This window comes from Nomascus leucogenys, chromosome 3 (assembly GCF_006542625.1).
Source record: "Nomascus leucogenys isolate Asia chromosome 3, Asia_NLE_v1, whole genome shotgun sequence".
Classification (NCBI taxonomy): Eukaryota; Metazoa; Chordata; class Mammalia; order Primates; family Hylobatidae; genus Nomascus; species Nomascus leucogenys.
Window position 1 is genome coordinate 71,137,363 of NC_044383.1, and position 23,266 is coordinate 71,160,628.

The 23,266-nt window shown below is 45.3% G+C and overlaps 1 protein-coding gene and 1 pseudogene; both read left to right on the plus strand.

Moving 5' to 3' along the window:
- The window catches only part of LOC100586615 (zinc finger protein 257-like), a 318,730-nt gene that overhangs the window by 227,032 nt on the left and 68,432 nt on the right, over positions 1-23,266 (plus strand).
- On the plus strand, positions 17,379-18,110 carry LOC100580143 (annotated as a pseudogene).

Genomic DNA, 23,266 nt, shown 5'->3' on the forward strand with positions numbered 1-23,266 from the left:
AACAGGGGTGTTGAGGGTGGCTCCTGAGAAGAATCAACATTATTTTGCCTGGCAACTGCCTCAGGGGAGGCCATCACTGTTGCCTCAGGCAGTGCAGAGTTTATCTCAGACAAAGGTGGAAAGGCTGATGGCAGCATGGATCAGATAGGGGATGTTGCCACTACAGGAGATGGGGAAGCTGTTTCTTCTGACAAAAAAGGCTCATCAGAGTTTACAAACTCAGTGCCCTTAGCTTCATCAGGGTCCTCCCACACATCCCCATTCCAAGTGGCAGGGTCTCATTCTTTTCCAATCAATGCCCTCACCTTAACAGTAGACACCTGGTGAGGCTGTGCATACACCTTTCGTTGCAGGTCAGTCACTAGCATAATAAGAGTTTGTGTCTGTTTTTCCACAATTTCAGCTCTTTCTCTAAAGGAGATGAGACTCTCACACAGGGCAATCTTAGCAGATTTGAGGCTCAGTAACTGCTTCTGAAGCCAAAAGACAGAATCCCTGAGTTCATCATTTTCTATCATCACTTTGTCCACTGAACTTAGGACAACCAGCTTCATTATGTTCCTTGGTTCTCCACGTATCACCAAACCTCCGCCTCCCAGGTTCAAGCAATTCTCTGCCTCAGACTCCTGAGTAGCTGGGATTACAGGCACCCGCCACTACACCCAGCTAATTTTTGTATTTTTAGTAGAGAGGGGGTTTCACCATCTTGACCAGGCTGGTCTTGAACTCCTGACCTCGTGATCCACCCGCCTCAGCCCCCCAAAGTGCTGGGATTACAGGTGTGAGCCACTACGCCCAGCTGGTCAAAGGTATTATGTATAGAGTCAATAAACTCCTTGCCTCTCATGAGTGATAAATCAGGAGTGTCAAATGCATTTATTTTACATAACTCTCTAAACAGTTCATCCCAAGGACTATCAGTGTTTTCCATACTATTAGAAGTAGAGTCTTTAGCATTTTGGGGTCTAATCATATTAAGCAGCCAACTCCAGAAACCCCAGAATCAAAAAAAGAACTCCATCCTTAATATTCTGTTCCTCTAGAACCACTCCTGGTACCAAAATCTGTATTAGTCAAGGTTCTCTAGAGGGACAGAACTAGTGGAATATATATATATCCCTGTGTGAGATATATATATATATATGTGTATATATATATATGGGAGTTTATTAATTATTAACTCACACAATCACTAGATCCCACAATAGGCCTTCTGCAGGCTGAGAATCAAGGAGAGCCACTCCAAGTTCCAAAACTGAAGAACTTGGAGTCTGATGTTCAAGGGCAGGAAGAATCCAGCACAGGAGAAAGATGTAGGCTGAGAGACTAGACCAGTCTCTCTTTTCACATTTTTCTGCCTGCTTATATTCTAGCCACTCTGGCAGCTTAGATTGTGCCCATCCAGATTAAGGGTGGCTCTGCCTTTTCCAGCGAACTGACTCAGTTGTTAATCTCCTTTGGCAACACCCTCACAGACATACCTAGATTTAATACTTTGTATCCTTCAAGCCAGCCAAGTTGACACTCAGTATTAACCATCACACCTAGTTAAGAGAGTCAACATCTCTCCATTTGGCTGAGTCCAGGTGAAACAGTCATCAGCATTTTTCCAAGCTGAATCCAGAAATGAGTGAGCATTCCATCAGTGGGCAGATTCACACATCACAGTCACAATTCCAACTGTGAATTTTTTTGGTGTGTGAGATTTAGAACCTCACCAGTGGGCTCTGTTTATATGTGAAGGTAGCAATACTAACTGTTAGCTTTGTCTGCATATTAAAGTCACAATCTCACCTGTGTGCTGGGCCCTGTGATACAAATTTGTATTGCCAGAGGGCTTCATGTAATTTCCATAACTGTAATAATCTTCTGCGAGTCTCATACAGGTAGGAGACCCAGGACCCTCCCAGTTTCCTCAAGCGTAGCTATAATAGTCAACATATATTTTATTGGCTGGATCCAGGTATGAGAGTTATCAATGTGCCTGTGAGCTAACTTTATAAATAGGTCAACATCACACCTGTGGCTGGATCTACATATGACATTCCAACTGTGGACTGTGTCCATGTACAAGATTCAAGACCTAACCAGAGGTCTCTGCCCTTGTGTGAAGGTGACACTCATAACTTTTGGCGGGATGAGCATACAAGAGTCACAATCTCACCTGTGTGCTGGGTGCAGTTATATGTCAAAATCCCACCTGTGGAAAAGAAACAAGCTAAGAAAGTCACATATTTTAAGTTCCAGGCTAAAGATATGCTACAATATGCCTTGTGGGCAGGGCTCAGGAAAGAGAGTTACATCACCCGAATGCTGTGACTGGTGATATGTCACAGTGCCTTCTATGGGCATGGCTCAGGAAGGAGTTTTACATTATTTTTGTGTTGGCCCTATGATATGTCACAATCCCCCTCCATTTGCATGACCTAGAGAAAACAGAAGAGTCACAGCACCTAAATTATGACGACAGAGATATATCACAATACCTCCTGTGGGCAGAGCCTAAGATAGAGGGTCACATCACCTGCAATCTGGGCTCAGTACAATGTTTCAATCTCCCCTGAGGCCAGAGCCCAGGCAGAAGAGAATTATATCACCTAAGTGCTTGGGCCTCTGGTATGTCACAGTTCATTTTTTTTTCTTTTTTTTTTTGCTGGGGGTAGGCAGAATGCAGGCAAAGGTATTTCACAATACCTACTGTGGGCAGGGCCCAGGCAGTACAGTCACATCACAGAGGTGCTGGGCTCAGTGACATCTCACAGTGACTTTGTGGACAGGGTCCAGGCTGAAAATAAGAATCACATGACCTAAGTGCTGGGCCCAGCAAAATTTCACAATACCCTCTGTGGGTAGGGCTTAAGCAAGAGAGTCGCATCACAATCTTTTCTGAGAGCTGGGCTCAGGCAGGGAAGTAAAATCACTCAAGTCCTAGGCAAAAGTATATGTCACATTCATACTTCTGGGAAGATCTAGGGCTAAGATTCACAATTCCACACATGTCCTAGCTTCAGATAAAAGAGTCAACACCTCCTGTGAGTTGCATCCAAGTACATGAGTCACAATATCAATGATGAACTGGATCCAGGCATGAGAGTCCCAATTCCACCTGTAGACTGTGTGTTGTGTTGGCCCTATGATATGTCACAATCCACCTCCATTTGCATGACCTAGAGAAAATAGAAGAGTCGCAGAGCCTTCTGTGACTGGTATCAGAGTCAAAGCCTTCTAGATGTGTTGAATCCTGGTCTTAGAGTCACCATCCACCTGTAGACAAAATCCACATAAAACAATTACAATCCCAACTTTCGACTGCATCCAGGTGTGAGATTCAGAAGCTCAACAGTTTTCTGTATCCATGCAGGATGGTGACAGTTTTTACTAGGCGCTGGAGGTGCATATGAGAATTAAAATCTCAGCTTGTTCTGGGTCCTCTTATGACACTCTCTGTACCACCCGAGGGCTTTATGTTGATTGGGTGAGAGTCACAATCCCCTGTGATATATTACCACTGGTATAAATTCATGATCTTGCCTGTTGCCCTAAGCTTAGGTATGAGAGTCAACATCTCTCCTGTTGTCTGGGTCCAGGTATGAAGTCATTGCTGTGCCTCTTAGTTGGGTTATATGAGTCACCCTCCTACCTGTGGCTGGATCCACACACGGCATTAAAAAATTCCAACTGTGGACTGCATCTGTAAGTGAGTTTCAGGACCTCACCAGTGGGTTCCATCCATGTGTGTGGGTGACAATTCTTACTGTTTGCTGAGTATGCATTTGAGAGTCACAAGCTCAAATTTTACTGAGTTATGTAATGACACTTTCTGTACAACCCGAGGGCATTATACAATATTAGTGAGCGTGGTAATCCTCTGTGACATTTATACCACTAGAAAACCCAAAACCTTTCCTGTTGCCCTAAGCCTAGGTACAAGCATCAACATATCTTCTATTGGTGGGTTTATTGGGCAAGTGAATTGGGTTCAGAAATTTTCCACCATCCAACTAGTGGAATAGGTTCATGTGTGAGACTCAGGCCATCACCAGTAAACTCGGCCTATGTGTGAGGGTGGCAATTCAAACTGTTGGCTAGGTGTGTATAGGAGAGTCACAATGTCACCTGTGTACTCAGTCTTGTAATGGCACTCTGTATTGCCCAAAAGCTTTATACAATATGTGTGAGTGTCATAATCTTCTGTTATCTTCCTACAAGTAAAAGAACTAGACCCCAAATCCTAGCTACCAGAGTCAACATCTCTCTTATTGGCTGGGCCCATGTTTGAGAGTCATCACCATTCCTGTGAGCTGAATCCAGAAATGAGTCACCATCCCACTTCTGGCAAGATATACACATGACAGTCACAATTCCAGCTGTTGACTGCATTCACTCATGAGACTCAGGACCTCAACAGCGGTCTTTGTCCATGTGTTATAGTGACAATAGTAACTGTTGTCTGGGATTGCATACAAGAATAAAAATCTCGTCTGTGTGCTGGACCACGTTATATTTCACAATCTTACCTGTGGGAAAGGCTAAGAAATGAGAGTAACATCACCTGACTTCTTCACCTGGAATATGTCTCAATCTCCCCTATGGGCAAGGCCCAGGCTGGAGAATCAGACCACTTGCATGCAGGGCACAATGACATACTATATTTTCTCTAGGCACAGCCCAGGCAGGAGAACCACAACGTTTGGGTGCTGGGCTCAGAGATATGCCACAATCCCTTTTTTGGGCATGTCTCCTGCAACAGAGAAGAGGCACATTATGTAGAAAATTGGTTCAGGGATTTGTCACAATGTCCCCTTTGGGTGGTGCGCCGGCAGGTGAAGAGAGTCAAATCACCCAGATAATGGAACTAGCAATATGTCACAATGCCCCCTGATGGAAGGGCAAAGACAAGAAAGTCATATAACCTAGGTGAGAAAGCCTGACATATGTCACAATTCATGCTATGAGTAGGGATCATGGAAAAGAGGAGAGTCACATAACCTAGGGGCTGCACCCAGATATATGTCACAATCACTCCAGTGGGCAGGGCCTACACATGAGAGTCACATCACATAAATGCTGAGCCTAGCGATATGTCACAATCCCCACTGTGTACAGGTCCCAGAATAAAGTAAAGAGTCACATCATCTACTCGTTGGGACCAAAGATATGTATCAATGACACCTGTAGGCAGGGACCAGGCAGAAGAGCAACAGCACCTGTGTGCTGGACCCTGTGATAAGTTACTATTTATCTGTTCACACGGCCCAGTCAGAAGAGGAAAATCAAACCACCTGGGTGCTGGGCCCAGTGATATGTCACAATGTCTTGCATAGGCAAAGCCCAGCTAACAGAGGAGACTCACGTGAAATAGTTGATGGGCCCAGACATATTTCACAATGCCCCCTGTGAGCAGGGTCCAGGCAGGAGACTTACGTCACCTTTGTGCTGGGCCACTATCTTTTGTGTGAGCAGAACATAGGAAAACTAGAAGCATTGGCCGGGTGCGGTGGCTCATGCCTGTAATCCCAGCACTTTGGGAGGCTGAGGAGGGTGGATCACCTGAGATCAGGAGTTCGAGACCAGCCTGACTAACAAGGTGAAGCCCCGTCTCTACTAAAAATACAAAATACACCAAGTGTGGTGGCAGGCACCTGTAGTCGCAGCTATTCAGGAGGCTGAGACAGAAGAATTACTTGAACCCAGGAGCAGAGGTTGCAGTGAGCTGAGATTGCGCTACTGCACTCCAGCCTGGGTGATGGAGCGAGACTCCATCTCAAAAAAAAAAAAAAGAGAGAGAAGCATCACATCAGCTGAGTGCTGAGCCCAGATATGTCTCAATCCCCTGTGAGCAGAATCCATGCAGAAGAAGAGAGTCAAAATACATGTGTGATGGGCACAGAGATATTTCATAATATCCCCTGTAGGAAGGGCACAGGCAGAAGCGTAACATCACTTGAGTGTTGGACAGTGCAATATGTCAAAATAGCCGATGTGGTCAGGCACAGGCAGAAATCACATAACCTGGGTACAGGGCCTGACAGTGCATCACAATGCCCTCTATGGGCAGAGACAAAGCAGGAGAATAGGTCACATCTGCTGAGTGCTTGGCTAAGTCATATGTCATAATCCCTACTGGGGGCTGGACCAAGCCTGGGAAGTCAAATTGCTCAGATTCTGGGCAGAAGCATACGTCAGAATCACACCAGCAGGAAGGTCATGAAATGAAATTAACAATCCCACACATGTCCCAGTTTCAGGTTTGAGAGTCAACACCTTTTGTAGTTTTGGTTTAAGTACCTGAGTCACAATTTCAACGATGGGCTGGATTTGTACACAAAAGACACAATCCCTCCTGAAGACTGTGACCCCTCATTGAAGCCACAGACTCACAGCTGTGGGGAATCTTGGTCTGAGAGTAACCAACCCACCTATGGATCAGATCCACGTATAAGAGTTAATTCTCCAACTTCCAACTGCCTCTGAGTGGGAGATTCTGAGCCTCAACAGTGGGCTGCGTTCATGTGGAAGGATGACAATCTTTACTATTGGCTACCTGTGTGTAAGAGTGTCACAATATTACCTGTGTGCTGGGCCCTGTGAGGACAGTCTCTCTACCATTCAAGGGCTTTATATGCTATACATGAGAGTCAGAATTTGCTCTGAGACTTCCATGCTGGTATGAACCCATGATTGTACTCGTGGCCCTAAACCCACGTATGAGAGTCAAAATCTCTTTAATTGACTTGGTCCAGAGAGGAGATTCCTCAATTGCCTATGAGATGGTTTTAGGAATGAGTCACCATCTCAATTGTGGTCAGATGTTTACATATGACCATAACAATTCCAACTGTAAACTGAGTCCATGTATGAAGTTCAAGACCTCACCAGTACACTGTGTCCTTGCGTGAATGCAATAATCCTAATAATTGGTGGGTGTGCACACAAGATAAACAGTCTCGCCTGTGTGCTGGGCCCTGTGATGACACTCTCCATATCATCTGAGGGCTTTATACAGTATGTGAGGGAGTGGAAATAATCTACGACCTTCCTACCAAAAGGAGACCCAGGATCTTACCCATTTCTCTAAGCTTAGTTACAAGAGACAGTATCTCTTCTGGTGACTGGTATGAGAGTCATTATTGCACCTATTTGCCAGGCCAAGATGTATGTTACAATCCCATTTGTCAGTAGAGAATGAGCAGGATGGTCACATAACCTGAGTGACCATCAGGCCAAGGGCTATGTTCCACTGTTTTCTATGGGCAATGTGCATGCAAAACAAACTCATCACCTGTTGCTGGGCCCAGCGACATATCACAATCTTCTCTATGTGCAGGATGCAGGCAGAAAAAGAGTCACATCACCTTAGTATAGATGCAGACATATGTCACAAGGCCGCCTATGGGCAAGGCTTATTCACTAGCCTCTGATCTAGTCCTGTATGTGTTTGGTCCAGTGACATGTCACAATACCGAAAATATGCACGGCTCAGCAAAAGAAAAGATTTACATCACCTAGGTGCTGGATCCAGTGATATGTCACAATCCTCTTCTTTGGCATGGCCCAGGAAGAAATAGAGAGTCACATCACCTGGGTGTTGGACCAAGCCATATGTCACAATACACAATAAATGCAGGGCCCATGCAAAAGAGGAGAGTCAGATCTCTTAGGTGCTGGAAACAGTGGTACATCACAATTTCTCCTTTGTCAGAGCCACATCACCTAGGTGGCTGGTCAAGTAATATGTCACAATTCCCTTGAGAGGCGAGCCCAGGCAAGACAGTCACATCATTTAGGTGACAAACTCACAGATGTGTCACTATTTTCCCTTTGAATAGGGCTCAGGAAGAAAAGGATAGTCACATCATTTAAATGATTGGCCCAGAGATAGATTACAATGGCTCCTGGGTACAAAAACTAGGCAGAAGAATTACATCACCTGTGTGCTGGGCCCAGTGATAAGTCACTTTCCCTTGTGTGGGCATGGCTTCAGCAGGAGAGAAGAGTCACATCACCAAGGTTCTGGTTCCAGAGATATGTCACAATCTCTCCTATTGACAAAGCATGAGTAGGAGAGGAGAGTCAAATAAAGCAGTTTATGGACCCAGAGATATGTCACAATGCCCCCCTTAGGCAGAATACAAGCAGGTACTTCCCAATTCCTTAGGTGTTGTGGTCAGGGACATGCCACAATAACTTAAAAATGCAGAACCCAGGCAATAAAACAGAGTCACATCACCTAGGTGCTAGTTTCAGTGATATGACACAATTCCTAATTCAAGAGGGCTCAGGGAAATAAAAAGAGTCACATAACCAAGGTGATAAATGTAAAGATATGTCATAATACTCCTGTGGGCAGAGTCCATTTAGGAGAGTCACATTACCTTGATGTTGGACTCAGCCATATATCACAATGCACAGCAAATCCAGGGTTCAAGCAGGGAAGAAAAATCACATCGTCTAGTTGCTGGGTTTGATGATATGTCACAATCACTTGTTTTTGCAGAACCCAGACAGAAAAGAAGAGTCACATCTCCTAGTTGATGGATGCAGAGATAAGCCAAAAGGCTCCTTGTGGGCAGAACCCAGGCAGGAGGCTCTCATGCCCTAGGTGTTTGTCTCAGACATACATCACAGTAACAAATACATGCAGGGCCTGGGCAAACAAGGAGGGTCATAGCACCTTAGTACTAAGTTTAGTGATATGTTACAATCCCCACTTTTGGCAGGGCCAGGATGCACACAACACAAACAAAGGACACACACAAACAAAGGCACATCACATAAGTGATTAAAAAAAAAAAAAGATATGTCATAATACCCCTGTAGGCAGGGCCCATGCAGAAGAGTCTCATCACCTAGGTTTTAGACACAGTTACTTCTCACAATACACATTTTATGCAAGACTCAGACACAAGAGGAAAGTCATGTAACCTAGGTGCTGGGTCCAGTGATACATTACAATCTCTCCTTGGGTAGAGTCCAGGCAGTAGAAAAGAGTTACATTACCTGGGTACTTTGTCCAGGAATATGTCACAATACCTCCTGAGGAAAGAGTCCAGGAAGGGGAGTCGCATCACCTAATTGAGGGGCCCAAAGATACATTTCCCAGTGCTCCTTGCAGGTAGAGCTGAGGATAATCAAAAGAGTCACATAACTCAGGGGCTGGGCCCCGCTATATGTCACAACTACCCTAGGTGCAAGTCTCCGGTATGAGAGAAGAGTCACATCACATAGGTACTAGGCCAAGCAATATGTCACAATCCCCACTGTAGGACTTTTTGTTACCCACAGACAATTGTTGTCTTGATTCGATCCTCTTCGAGAGGTGATTTATGGTCCACTATGGAATTTTACCAGGTGCTTTTCAATGAAGGTTTCTGAAAACTTTGGAGACTGCAACATTAGAACAGAGGGACAATTTTCAGGACTCTCATGGAAAGCTGAAATGTTAATGAATATCAAGCAGAAAGGGAATTTGTAGCATCAACAGAACTAATAGAAGACAAAAGTAATAGTTTTTGCCTTTTTTCTTAAAATGCTGCAAATCCTTTTTTTTTGTTTTTCAGAGTCAAAATATTTATAGCTATTTACAGTTTTTAACAACTGAGGAATGTATACTTCTGTAAAAAAAATTTGGAGCATATTTGTTTTTCTCTACCTGCTTTCTCCAGAATGTAGAAACCTGTTGGTATTTTTAATTTATGGAAACATAGTTATTTGCATACGTGCCATAAGCATGTTTTCTTTTGCAACAGGGCACAATTGGAGACACTGGTAATTTCACCAGACTTTGACTGGAATGGGGTGGTTTCCTTGAAGAAATCATACTGAATTTGTAGAGTCAATATAAGCCTTTTGGGAAACCTGGCATCTGACTTTGTCTCCACAGTCCCTGTGCAGGGATCCTGACCCATGGTAAGTAAGGAATGTCATTTCTTTTTTTTCTTTTTTTTTTTTTTAAGACAGAATTCCTTCTATCACCCAGCCTGGGGTACAATGGTGTGATTTCAACTCACTGCAACCTCTGCTTCCCAGGTTCAAGTGATCCTCCTGCCTCAGCTGCCTGAGTAACTGAGACTACAGGTGCATGCCACCACACCCAGCTAATATTAGTATTTCATGTCAAGATGGGTTTTCAACATGTTGACTGGACTGGTCTCAAACTCCTGACCTCAGGTGATCCACTCACCTTGGCCTCCCACAGTGCTGGGATTACAAGTGTGAGCCACCATGCCTGGCCAGGAATGTCTCTTTCTGACAGAACCAGGAGACCAAAGTTATCTTGGGACCCCAAGAAGAGAGAAACTCACCCAACTCAAGGTATTTGATGGTACAAACCCATGGCTGGGCTTGGCTTTTAAAAAGTCTTTTCTGATATTCCTTTAATGGAACATAGTTACATCAAAGCCAATTTTTAAAACATATGTGAAAAATAATTATTTTTGCTGCACTTTATACAAATAATCAGGCCAAGTATAAGACTAAAGCTTTTTATGCAAGTAAATCAGTTTTACCATGATTTGTCTTTAGTAGAAATGGAATACTGGAGAGAGAAAATAATTATGTTTCAAGAACTATAGTACACCTGTTACTAGACTCATTTGTTGTTTTTGAGTATTTTCCCTGCTATTTAGACTAATTCTGCTTATTCCTGTGAATACACCAGTGATCTCTGACCGCAGCTCGAAAGAAACAAGAGAGATGGGTAATATAAAAATCCAGATCAGGGGCCAGGCATGGTGGCTCATGCCTGTAATCCCAGCACTCTGGGAGGCCAAGGCGGGTGGATCACGAGGTCAAGAATTCGAGACCAGTCTGGCCAACATGGTGAAACTCTGTCTCTACTAAAAATACAAAAATTAGCTGGGAGTGGTGGCACATGCCTGTAATCCCAGCTACTCAGGAGGCTAAGGCAGGAGAATCGCTTGAACCTGGGAGGCGGAGTTGCAGTGAGTCGAGATTGTGCCACTGCACGCCAGCCTGGCCAATAGAGCGAGACTCCATCTCAATAAATAAATAAATAAATAAAGTAAGTAAGTAAATCCGGATCACTATTCTAACTGTGAACACATATTGGAATCAGGTAGTAAACCCATATCAGCTTTGTTCCAACATCTGCCCTTATTTAGTTTATTTGGGATAATTTTACTTATTTTGCTTTACTGTTGTGGATTACATTGTTGTTGTGCTCTTTGTGTAGAAATGCAGGATAAGCTTGCTCAATGTTTTCTTAAATAGAACACTTAATTTTGCAGATATCTTCTTTTGGTAAGAACTCAAGGGTTATAAATGGCCCTTGTCATACTGATGCTTTCTCACCTGGCCAGGCATGGTGGTTCACGCCTGTAATCCCAGCACTTTGGGAGGCCAAGAAAGGTGGATTGCCTGAGGTCAGGAGCTCAAGACCAGCTTGGCCAACATGGTGGAACCCTGTCTCTAGAAAATTAGCCAGGCATGGTGGTGGGTACCTGTAATCCCAGCTTCTCAAGAGGCTGAGGCGAGAGAATCACTTGAACCCAGGAGGCGGAAGCTGCAGTGAGCTGAGATCGCACCACTGCATTCCAGCCTAGGCAACAGAGTGAAACTGTCTCAAAGAAAAAAAAAATGATAAAGAAAAAGAAAGGTCAAATCACCTAGGTGCTGGGCCCAGAGATACTTCATAGCCCCTCATTGGGCACAGCCGAAGCAGTAGAAAAATTCACATAACCTAGGTGCTGGATACAGCAGTACGTCCCAATACCCCTTGAAAGAAGGGTGAGCCAGAGAGTAACATCACAGTGTGAGGGACCAAAAGGTATGTTACAATTCCTTCTGTAGGCAGAGGACAGGGTGGAGGATTACATCACCTTCATGTTGGGCTCCACAATACGTCACCATGGCCCATGTGGGCAAAACCCAGGCAGGAGAGTCACATAACCTAAGTGCAAGGAGCCACAACATGTCAAAGTTGTCTCTATGGACAGAACCAAGACATTGGCTAAGTGCTGGGTGCAGCAAGATGTCACTATCCAGTCTGTGGGCTGAGCCCAGGCAGGAGCGTAAAAGTTCTCAAGTGCTAGGCTGAGGTATATGTCACAATCACAGCTGCAGGAAGATCCAGAGATGAGATTAACCACCCTGCATATGTCTTGCTTCTAGGTATGAGACGCACCATCTATGGTGGTGTTGGGTCTAATTGTATAATCCAAAAGCTCAACAGTTTAGGGAATCCATCCATAAGAGCCTCAATCTCTCCTACAGGCTGTGTCCCTTTAGTGGAGTTGAAGCCTCACAGATATGCTGGATCTTGGTCTTAGTGTGACCAACCCACCTGTGAACCTAATCCTTGTATGAATCAATTTTCCATCTTCAACTTTCTTTGGATGTGAGATTCAGAACCTCAACAGTCAGCTGTGTTCATGTGGAAGAATGACAATATTTACTGCCAGCTGGGTATATATATATGAGTGTCATAATCTCACCTCTATGCCATGCTCTGTTATGACACCCTTTGTATCACAAAGGTCTCAGAGCATATATATATATATATACACACACACACATTAAAGTCACGCTATGCTCTGAGACCTTTGTGCATCTACAGACTCATGATCCTACCTGTGGCCCCAAACCCAGGAATAAGAGTCAACATCTCTCCATTGAATACGTCCAGGTAGAAAGGATCTAACTTACCAGAATTAGAAATGAGTCACCATCCCAACTGTAGCTGGATGTTCACATATGACAGTCACAATCCAAACTGTGGGCTGTGTCAATGTGTGAAATTCAGGACCTCTCCAATGGGCTCTGTCCATCAGTGAGGGTGACCGTCTTAACAGTTGGTGGTATGTGTATATAAGAAACACAGTCTCACCTGTTTAGAGTGCCCTGTAATGACACTTTCTGTACCACTAAAGGGCTTTATATAGTATGTAAAAGAATAGTAGTCCTTTATGACCTTAATACATAGAGAAGACTCATAATCTCTCTCATTTTCCTAAGTCTAGTTATGGGAGACTGTATCTCTTCTATTGGCTGGTTTGAGGTATAAGAACAATTAATGAACCTGTGAGCTGGACAAAATATATGTCACAATTCTACCTGTGGGTAGGAAGTGAGCAGCAGATTCACATCACGTAGGTTTTTGGCAAAGATATGTCACAATCTTTCCTGAGGTCAGAAACCAGGCAGAAGTCATATCACCTAGGTGCTCAGCCACAGATACATTACAATCCCCTCTTAAAGCAGAGTACAGGCAGCAGAGCCATTTCACCTGGGTGCTGAGCTCAGTGATATGTCAAAATGCTCTCTGTGGGCACAGCCTAGGCAGGAGAGACACATCATCTGGTGACTGGGTCCAGCAATACATTACAACATTCTCTGTAGGCAGGATGCAGGCAAAAGAGGAGAGTCACATCTCATAGGTGATGGAGGAAGAGACATCTTACAAGGCCCCTCATGGGCAGGGCCCAGGCTGCAGCCTCCCATCCTAAAGGAATGATGCCCAGCTATATATAACAATACCCAAGATATGCAGGGCCCAGGGAAAACAGAAGAGTAGCATCACTTAAGTGCTAGGTTTGGTGATGTGTCGAAATCCCCCATTTTGTCAAGGCCCAAGCAGAAGAGAAGAGTCACATCACCTAGGTGATGAATGAACAGATATGTTTTAATACCTCTGTAGGCAGGACCCAAACAGATTTGCATCTCAAAAGTGTTTGGTCCAGGCAGGACAGGAAAGTCACATCACCTAGGTGTTGAGCCCAGTGACATATCACAATCTGTTCTTGGGCAGAGACCAAGAAGTAGAGGAAAGTCACTTCCCCTGGGTTCTAGGGCCAGCAAAATGCCACAAGGCCCTCTGTGAAAAGTGCTAAGGCAAAAGTATAGTCTCACACCACCTAGATGCTGGGTTCAGTGATATGCCACAATTTCACCTGTAGGACCTAGGCAGAAGGGTCAAAACACTCAGGTGCTGAGAAGAGCTGTATGATACAATCACACATGCAAGATGGTCTAAGAATGAGATTAATGATCCCACACATGATCTGGTTCAAAGTACGAGAGTCAATACCTACTGTATGTTGTGTCTAATTACACGAGTCACCATCTCAAAGGTGAACTGGATCTGTGTATTAAGTCCTCAATCCCTCCCATGAATTGTGTTCCCTTAGTGGAGTCAGAGGCTCACAGGTGTGCTGAATCTTGGTCTGAGCGTCATCAACCCACCTGTGGACCAGATCCATGTATGTGATTCAATTTTTCAACTTTCAGCTGCCTTTGGGTGTGAGGTTCAGAACCTCAAAAGTTGGCTGGGTTCATGTGGGAAAATGACAATCTTTACTGTTGTCAGGGTGCGCACAGGAGTGTCACAATCTCACCTATGTGCTTGGCCCTTTTAGGACACTCTCAGTACTATCCTAGGGCGTTATATGGTTTGCATGGGAGCCACAATCCAGCTTGAGATTTTCATGCTGGTATAAACCTGTGATTGTATCTGTGTCCCTAAGCCCAGTTATGAGAGTCAACATCTCTCCAATTTTCTGGGTTCAGATAGGAGAGCCCTCACTTTCTTATGAGCTACATTTTAAAATGTTTTGCTATCCCAAATCTGGATGGATGGTCACATATGACAGTCACAATTCCAATTGTGGACTGCATCCATGTGTGGGATTCACAATTGATGTCTGTCCATCTGTGAGGGTCACAATTTTAACAGGTGCTTGGTTGTCCATACATGCAAGTCAATCTCATCTGTGTGCTGGGCTCTGTGATGACACACTGCGTACCATCCAAAGACTTTATACCATAGGTGAGAGTGTAGCAATCCCCTCTGACCTTCAAAAAATAGGAGACCCAGAATCTTATCCATTTTCCTAAGCCTAGCTATGAGAGACAGCATATCAACTGTTTTCTGGTTTAAGATATGAGAGTCATCATCTCACCTGCGACATGGGACATGTAACCTGTGAGTTGGTAGTCAGTAGAGAGTCACATCAACTGGGTGCTGGGCCAGAGATTTGTACAATATTCCCTGATGGAAGGGACCAGGCAGGAGAGGAACATCACCTGGGTGCTGAGCCCAGTGATATGTCACAATGCTCCCTGTGGGCAAGGTTCAGGCAAAAGAAACTCATCATCTGGTTGGTAGGCCCAGCAACGTGTTACAATCTTCTCTATAAGCAGGGTGCCGGTAGAAGAGGACAGTCATATCTCACAGGCAATAGATGCACAGATATGTCAAGAGGCCTTCTGTGAGCAGGGCCCATGGATGTGCCTCCCATCCCCTATGTGCTGAGTCCAGTGATATGACACAATACCAAAATATGCAGGGCCCCGCAAAATAGGAATGTCACCTCAACTAGGGTCTGGGTCCAGTGAATTGCTACAATCTCCTTTTTTTTGGCAGCGTCCAGGCAGAAGAGAAGAGGTAAATAACCTAGGGGATGAATGAAAAAATATTTTGTAGTACCCCTGTGGACACAGCCCATAGAGAAGAGTCATATTAACGAGCTGATGGACCCAGACATATGTCACAATACATGATGTATGCTTGGCCCAAACATGAGAGTCACATCATCCACTTGCTGGGACTAGTGATACATCACAATCTCTCCTTGAACAGAGACTAAGCAGTGGAGGAGAGTCATATCACCTATGTGCTGCGTTTAGCAATGTGTCACAATACCCTCTGAGGGGAGAGTCCAGGCAGTATTGTCACATCACCTGGGTGCTAGGTCAGGGATATGTCACAGTCTTCCCTGAATGTGCGGACCAGATAGGTGAGTCACATCACCTGGGTGCTCAGCCAGTGATATGTTTCAGTGTCCTTCTAAAAGCAGGGCACAGTTGGTATAGTCACATTACCTAGTTTCTGGAAGCAGCAATATGTCACAGTGTTCCGTGGTGGGCTAGGCCCAGGCTGAAGAGACACATGACCTGGTTGTTGCACCCAGTGTTATGTCACAATCTTCTCTGAAGGCAGGGTGCAGGCAGAGGAGAGACACATCCCCTAGGTGATAGATGCAAAGAAATATCAAAAAGCCCTCTGTAGTCAGGGCCAAGGCAAAAGTCTCTCATCTCCTAGGTTTTGGACCCAGCAATATGTCACAATAACAAAATTATGCAAGGCCCAGGTAAAAGAGGAGAGTCACACCATTAAGTGCTCAGTCCAGTGATAAGTTTCTATCCTTCTTTTTGTCAGGACCCAGGCAGAAGAGGGGAGTCACATCACCTAGATAACCAACAACATGATATGTGATAATGCCCCTGTGGGCAGGACCCAGGCAGGAAACTCACATGACCTAGACATTGCACCCAGCCATGTCACAATAGCCACGTATGTACAGCCCAGGGAGGAGAGGAGCGTCACATAACCTAGGCCCAGTGATACATCACAATTTCTTATTGGGCAGAGCCCAAGCAGTAGAGAAGAGTCATATTACCTAGTTGCTGGGTCTGACAACATAAAACACTACCCCCTGAGAAGATCAGGCAAGAGAGTCACATCACCTAGGTGATGGGCTCAGATATGTTATAATGTCCCCAGGTGAGCAGGGCTAAGGAAGAAGAGGAAAGCCACATAAACTAGGGCCAGGGCCCAACTATATGTCACAGTCACTCCAGTGGGGAATACCCAGGCATGAGAAGAGAATCACATCACATAGGAGCTGGGCCCAGCAATATGTAGCAATCTCTACTGTGAACAAGTCTGAAAATAAGAAGGGTCACATCAACTAGGTGATGAACTCAGAAATATGTGAAAATGATTTCTGTTGGCAAAGACCAGGCAGAAAAATTACATCACGTGTGCTGGGCTTAGTGATAAATCATTATCCCTTCTGTGGGCATGGTCCAAGCAGAAGAAAAAAGCCACATTACCTAGGTGCTGGGCCCAGAGTTATGTCACAATATCTTCTATGGAGAAAGCTGGCCGGGTGCAGTGGCTCACATGCCTCTAATCCCAGCACTTTGGGAGGTCGAGGCAGGTGGATCATGAGGTCAGGAGTTCGAGACCAGCCTGGCCAACATGGTGAAACCCCGTCTCTATTAAAAATACAAAAATTAGCCAGGAATAGTGGCGGGTGCCTGTAATCCTAGCTACTCGGGAGGCTGAGGCAGGAGAATCGTTTGAAACTGGAAGGCAGAGGTTGCAGTGAACCGAGGTAGCACCACTGCACTCCAGCCTGGGTGAAAGAGCGAGACTCCATCTCAAAAAAAAAAAAAAAAAGAAAGCCTAGGCAAGAAAGAAGAGTCATCAAATAGTTCATGGGGTTCTCTGGAGTGTGCCGGCGGCGGTGCCTGCGGACCTAACTGGCTCCAGGACTTGAAAATACTGGAAATCTGTCCGGATCCAAATGCTTTTGCAAGCCAAATGAATAACCAGAGGGCATGAAAGGTTGAGAATGTTTGACTTCCCTGCAAACCTTGGTATAGATCACTTCCTTTTCTGTAGGAAAGGAAAAGCACCAAAGAGCACAACGAGTATAAGAAAGCATCGTGGTGGAGCAATAAATTCTAGACAAGCCCAGAAGCGAACTCAGGAAGCAACCTCCACCCCCGAGATTTCCTTGGAAGCAGACCCCATAGAACTCATGGAAACTGCTGGAGATGAAATTGTGGACCTCACTTGTGAATCTTTAGAGCCTGTGGTGGTTGATCTGACTCACAATGACTCTGTTGTGATTGTTGACGAAAGAAGAAGACCAAGGAGGAATGCTAGGAGGCTGCCCCAAGACCATGCTGACAGCCGTGTGGTGAGCAGTGATGATGAGGAGTTGTCCAGGGACAGAGACGTGTATGTGACTACCCACACTCCCAGAAACGCCAGCGATGAGGCCGCTACAGGCCTCAGGCTCTCGGGTAGTGTCAGTTGTCCTATCTGCGTGGACCGATACTCAGAGATCGTGCAGAATGGACGTCTCATCGTTTCCACAGAATGCAGCCATGTCTTCTGTAGCCAGTGCCTCCGTGATTCTCTGAAGAATGCTAATACTTGCCCAACTTGTAGGAAAAAGATCAACCACAAACGGTACCGCCCCATTTATATATGAAGTATTCAGAGCTCCCCAGGAGAGACGGATGGACAGACAGCCAGTCAGGTTCTCCAGTGGCATCTGCCTCCATTTTCCTGGGCTCAAAAAGACTGTTTCAAAACCAACGTCTGATATGTAAACTGCTCTTTTGTTTCCAACCCCTTCCTTTTGTTATCTCCAGTTTGATGCTATGGCGCTGGACCCAGGGCCCTCCCAGGCCATCTCTGTTCCTCTGGGGTGGTCCAGTTCTAGAGTGGGAGAAAGGGAGTCGGGCACATTGGGAATCGTGGTTCCAGTCTAGTTGCAGAATCTGCACATTTGCCAAGAAATTTTCCCTGTTTGGAAAGTTTGCCCCAGCTTTCCCAGGCACACCACCTTTTGTCCCAAGTGTCTGCCAGTTGATGAATCTGCCTGCTACACATTGACCAAGCCAGACCTGGTTCACCCAACTTGAGGGTCCCAGGTGCAAGAGTGGCCCCTTGAGGCCCTGGAAAGACCAGTCACTGGACTTCTTCCCTTGAGAGTCAGAGGTCACCCGTGATTATGCCTGCACCTTATCATTGATCTGCAGTGATTTCTGCAAATCAAGAGAAACTCTGCAGGGCAATCCCGTTTCCTAAGAATGAAAAAGTGCAATAAAGGCCATTCATTACCTACTTTTCAGCAGCCCACAAGATGTAACACTATTAGCGTCCCCCTCAGAGGCTTAATGTTGCCTGTGGAGCAGTGCCCATCCCAGCCCGTTTCTGCCCACCAGTTGTTCTCAGGAACCTTACCCATGCTCCAGCATCCTTCACCTGGCACAGGACATGCAAGATAAATAGGGCAGGCACGTGTTTGGGTGTCCTCTCTTTTCTGATAAAATCCATCCTGTGTTTACCACATGCCCTCCAGTCCTCAGTTCCTCAGTTCCCACTGCCTAACATCTGCCCCTGCATAGATACTGAGAGGTGGTGGCAGTAATTGTGGCCTTATCAGCCACTCAGTTCTGGGCTTTTGCCCAGGTCACTGTTGCACCATGTTTCACAGAACCTGGCCCACCTGACTTGGCTTTCTCATCCTTCCCAACCCAGTGCCGTTTATTTCAGAAGCTCCTCTGGCCACTGGGCTTGGATGCTTTGGGCTTGTGACTGCTCCATAGGTTTTGATTGGTGAAACAGGGGCGCAGATGACAACCTCTCCTTCACTCCACAGGTAGGCGGGAGCCTCACGTTTGCTCAGGGGCAGCAAAGTGGCCCAAGCTGCCCCTGACAGCACAGGGCCTGGGGGTGGCTAACGAGAGAGGCGTTACAGTGCCAGCCTGCCTCCTCTTCCTCAGAGGGCTTCACGCCAAACAAATGGCCTTTTCATGTGAAACATCTTCAGGGTGGGAAAGGGGCCACTTCTGGCTTTGTTAGCAATAACTGGCCTTCAGTTTACCCTTCTGAAGGAGCAGGGACTCAGCACAGAATTCACTTTAAATGGGGCTGAAGGAGTGTCCCTCCTCTATGTGAAAAGAAAATTGTTTTATTCTTCCTTCTGACTTTTTAACTGTTTGGCTCACTTCCAGTTAGCTTGAATGAAAATAATAATTTTCTACTTGGAGTTGAAGAGGGCAGAATCCTCAGCTCTCATCATTGTGATGTGTAGCGTGTCTGCTCTCTGACTGGACATCATTGCCATTAACTTTCTTCTAGGCATCACGGGAATGTCACGATGCCCAGACTTGGAGCAAGGCAACCTTGGAGTCAGTCCACTAATAAAATATGGTAACACCCATTTTAAAATTTCTTTAAGTTTTATCCTTAAAGACAACTTCAGTGGTTAATTTAAAAGTTGTGTTACTTTGTCCTAAATTAAATTGATAAAAAGATTTAAAAATGTGTTTTGTTTCTACTATTCAGAAACTGCAAACTAGGGAAAAGTTGGTATGAAAAAAATGTCTTTCCTTTTTTCAATGTACATAGTTCAACTCTTTCTTTGTTACACTTAAACTATATCCATGGATATCAGTCTGCTTTGGACTCCTCTGCTACTGTTAAAGATGGAAATAAAACCATTAATTTGAAAAAAAAATAGTTCATGGGCCCAGAGGTACATCACAATGCCCCTTGTTAATGGGGTCCAGGCAGAAGACTCACATCAACCTGCTAGTGGGATCAGCAGTATGTCACAGTGCTTTTGGAGTGCAGGGCCAAGGCAAAAGAGGAACATCACTTTGGTGTTGGGCCCAGCGATATGTCACAATATTCCCCATGAACAAAACCTAGAAAGAAGAGTCACAGCATCTAGGTGCTGGGGCTAGCAATCTCTTTCAATACTCCCTGTAAGCAGGAACCCAGCAGGAAAAGAGAGTCACATCACCTATGTGATGGGCACAGAGATATGTCACAATACTTTCTGTAGGCAGGACCTAGGCAAGAGAGTTACATGACATAGACATTAAACTCAACAATATGTCACAATGGCCCGTGTGGGCAAGGCACAGGCAGGAGCATCACATAACCTGGTTATGGTTCCCCTATGTTAGCTGCAGTAATGTGTCACAGTGCTCCCTGTGGGGAGCGCCAAGGCAGGAGAATAAATTTACATCACCGAGATCCTGGGTTCAGCAATGTGTTACAATCCAATCTGTGGGCTGAGCCTAGGCAGGAGAGTCAAAAAATTCAGGTGCTGGACAGAAGCGTTTGTCACAATCACAGCTGCAGGAAGGTCCATGAGATTAACCATCCTGCACAAGTTACAGTTCCAGGTATGAGAATTAACACCTCCTTTATGTTGCACTTATGTTCCGGAGTCAAATCTCAACTGTGGACTTGATCTGTGCATGAGACCTTCCACCCATCCTCTAGACTGTGTCTCCTTAGTGGCCTCACAGTTTCTCAAGTCTCAGGGGTGCTGAACCTTGGTCTGAGAGTCACCAGCTTACTTGTACACTGGATTCAAGGATGAAAGTCAATTTTTCAACTTTTGTAACTTTCACTGGTTTTGAGATTCAGAATCTCAACAGTGGGCTGTGCTCATGTGGAACGATGACAGTTATTACTGTCAGCTGGGTCTGCATGTGAGTGTCACAATCTCACCTGTGTGCTGAGATCTGTTAGGACATAATCTGTCCTATTTGAGGGCTTTATACTGTATGCGCAAGAATTGCTGGCTGGGCGCAGTGGCTCAAGCCTGTCATCTCAGGACTTTGGGAGGGTGAAGCAGGTGGATCACCTGAGTTTGTGAGTTCAAGACCAGCCTGACCAACATGGAGAAACCCCGTCTCTACTAAAAATACAAAATAGCCGGGTGTGGTGGCACATGCCTGTAATTCCAGCTACTTAGGATGAGGCAGGAGAATCACTTGAACCCAGGATGCAGATGTTGTGGTGAACTGAGATTGCACCATTGCACTCCAGCCTGGGCAACAAGAGTGAAACTCCATCTGAAAAAAAAAAAAATAGTTACAATCTGGTCTGAGAACTTTATGCTGATATGGACCCATGATCATACCTGTGGCCCTAAGCTCAGCTATGAGAGTCAACACATCTCCAGTTGGCTGAGTCTAGATAAGAGATTTCCTATCTGCCTATGAGCTGCAGGAAGCTCATAGCCATTGAGCCATATGTGAATATCTAACCATTTCAACTCTAGCTGGATATTCACATATGACAGTCACGATTTCAACTGCAGACTGAATGCACTTATGAGACTAAGAACTTCAGCAGTGAGCTCTGTCTTAACTTCCTGTAAACTGTACACAGATAAGATTGTGACATATCACTTGGTCCAGAACTTTCGGGGTGATTGTGGCATATCGCTGGCACCACCACCTAGGTTATGTGACACTTTTCTTCTCTCTTAGCCCTACCCACAGAGGACATTGTGACATCTCTTCACAATGTCTGGAGGGGGGGGTTCCAATCCTAAGGGTTGCTGTGTTGTGCACATGAGAAACACAACCTCAACTCTGTGCCAGGCTCTGTGATGACACTCTCTGTACCATCCAAGAACTTTACACAATATGCAAGTGAATGCCAATTCTGCATGGTCTTTACAAAAAGAAGACCCAGAAACTCATCTGTTTGCCAAAGCCTTGCAAAGAGACACAGACTCTCTGCTACTGGCTGGTTAAATGTATTGCACCTGTGAGCTAAACCAAGGTAAATGTGACAATACCACTGGTGGATAGAGACTAATCAGTAGAGTCACATCACCTGTTTTCTTGGGCCAGGGATATGTCACAATCTTGCATGAGGCCAGAGATCAGGCAGTGGAGTCGCATCTCCTGGGTGCTGGATCCAGCAACATATTACAATGCTTTCTGTGGGTTGAGCCCAGGCAGGAGAGACCCATCACCTAGTTGCTAGGTCCAGTACTATGTCACAATCTTCTCTATGGGAAGGGTGCAGGAAGGGGAACCACGTAGTCTAGGTGATGGATGAAGAGATATTTCACAAGGACTCATGTGAGCAGGGCCCAGGCAGTACTCTCCCATTCCTTAGCTGTTGAGCCCAGCAATATCTCACAATATTCAAAATATGTGGGGCCCAGGTAAAAGAAAAATATCACATTACCTATCTGTTGGCCCAGCAATGCACCACAAATTTCTCCCTGGGCAGAACCTAAGCAGTAGAGGAGTGTCACATCCCCTAGTTTCTGGGTCCAGCAATATGTCACAGAGCATGGCCCAGGCAAAAAAGTAACATTACCTAGGTGAAGAGATGTCACAATGTCCTCTGTGGGTAGGGCTAAGAGAGAAGAAAAGTGTCACATAACCTAGGTGGTGGTGCCAGCGATATGCCACAATCACCCCGAAAGTTCTGGACCAAGTGATATGTCACAATCTTATCTGTGTACAGTTTACAGGAAGAAAAAGGGAGTCACATAATCTAGGTGATGGGCTTAGAGACATGTCAATATGACCCCTGTGGGCAGGGACCACACAGAATAATCACCTCATCTGTGTGCTAGATACACCGATAAGGCATCTAGGTGCTGTAAGCTTGATCGTGTGCTAAGAAGAGGGTCACAACACCTAGGTTTTGGTCCCAGAGATATGTCACAATTTTTTTCTCTGGTCAAAGCCCAGGTAAGAGAGGAGAGTCACATGAAATAGTTGATGAAGTCAGAAATATGTATCAATGCCCTCTGAGAACAGGGTCCAGGCAGGAGACTCACATCACCTTGGTGCTGGGCCCAGCAATATGTCACAATGTCTTCTGAAAGTATGACAAAGCCAACAGGTTAGTGTCACCTCGGTGTTGGGCAAAGTAAAATGTCAAAATCTGCCT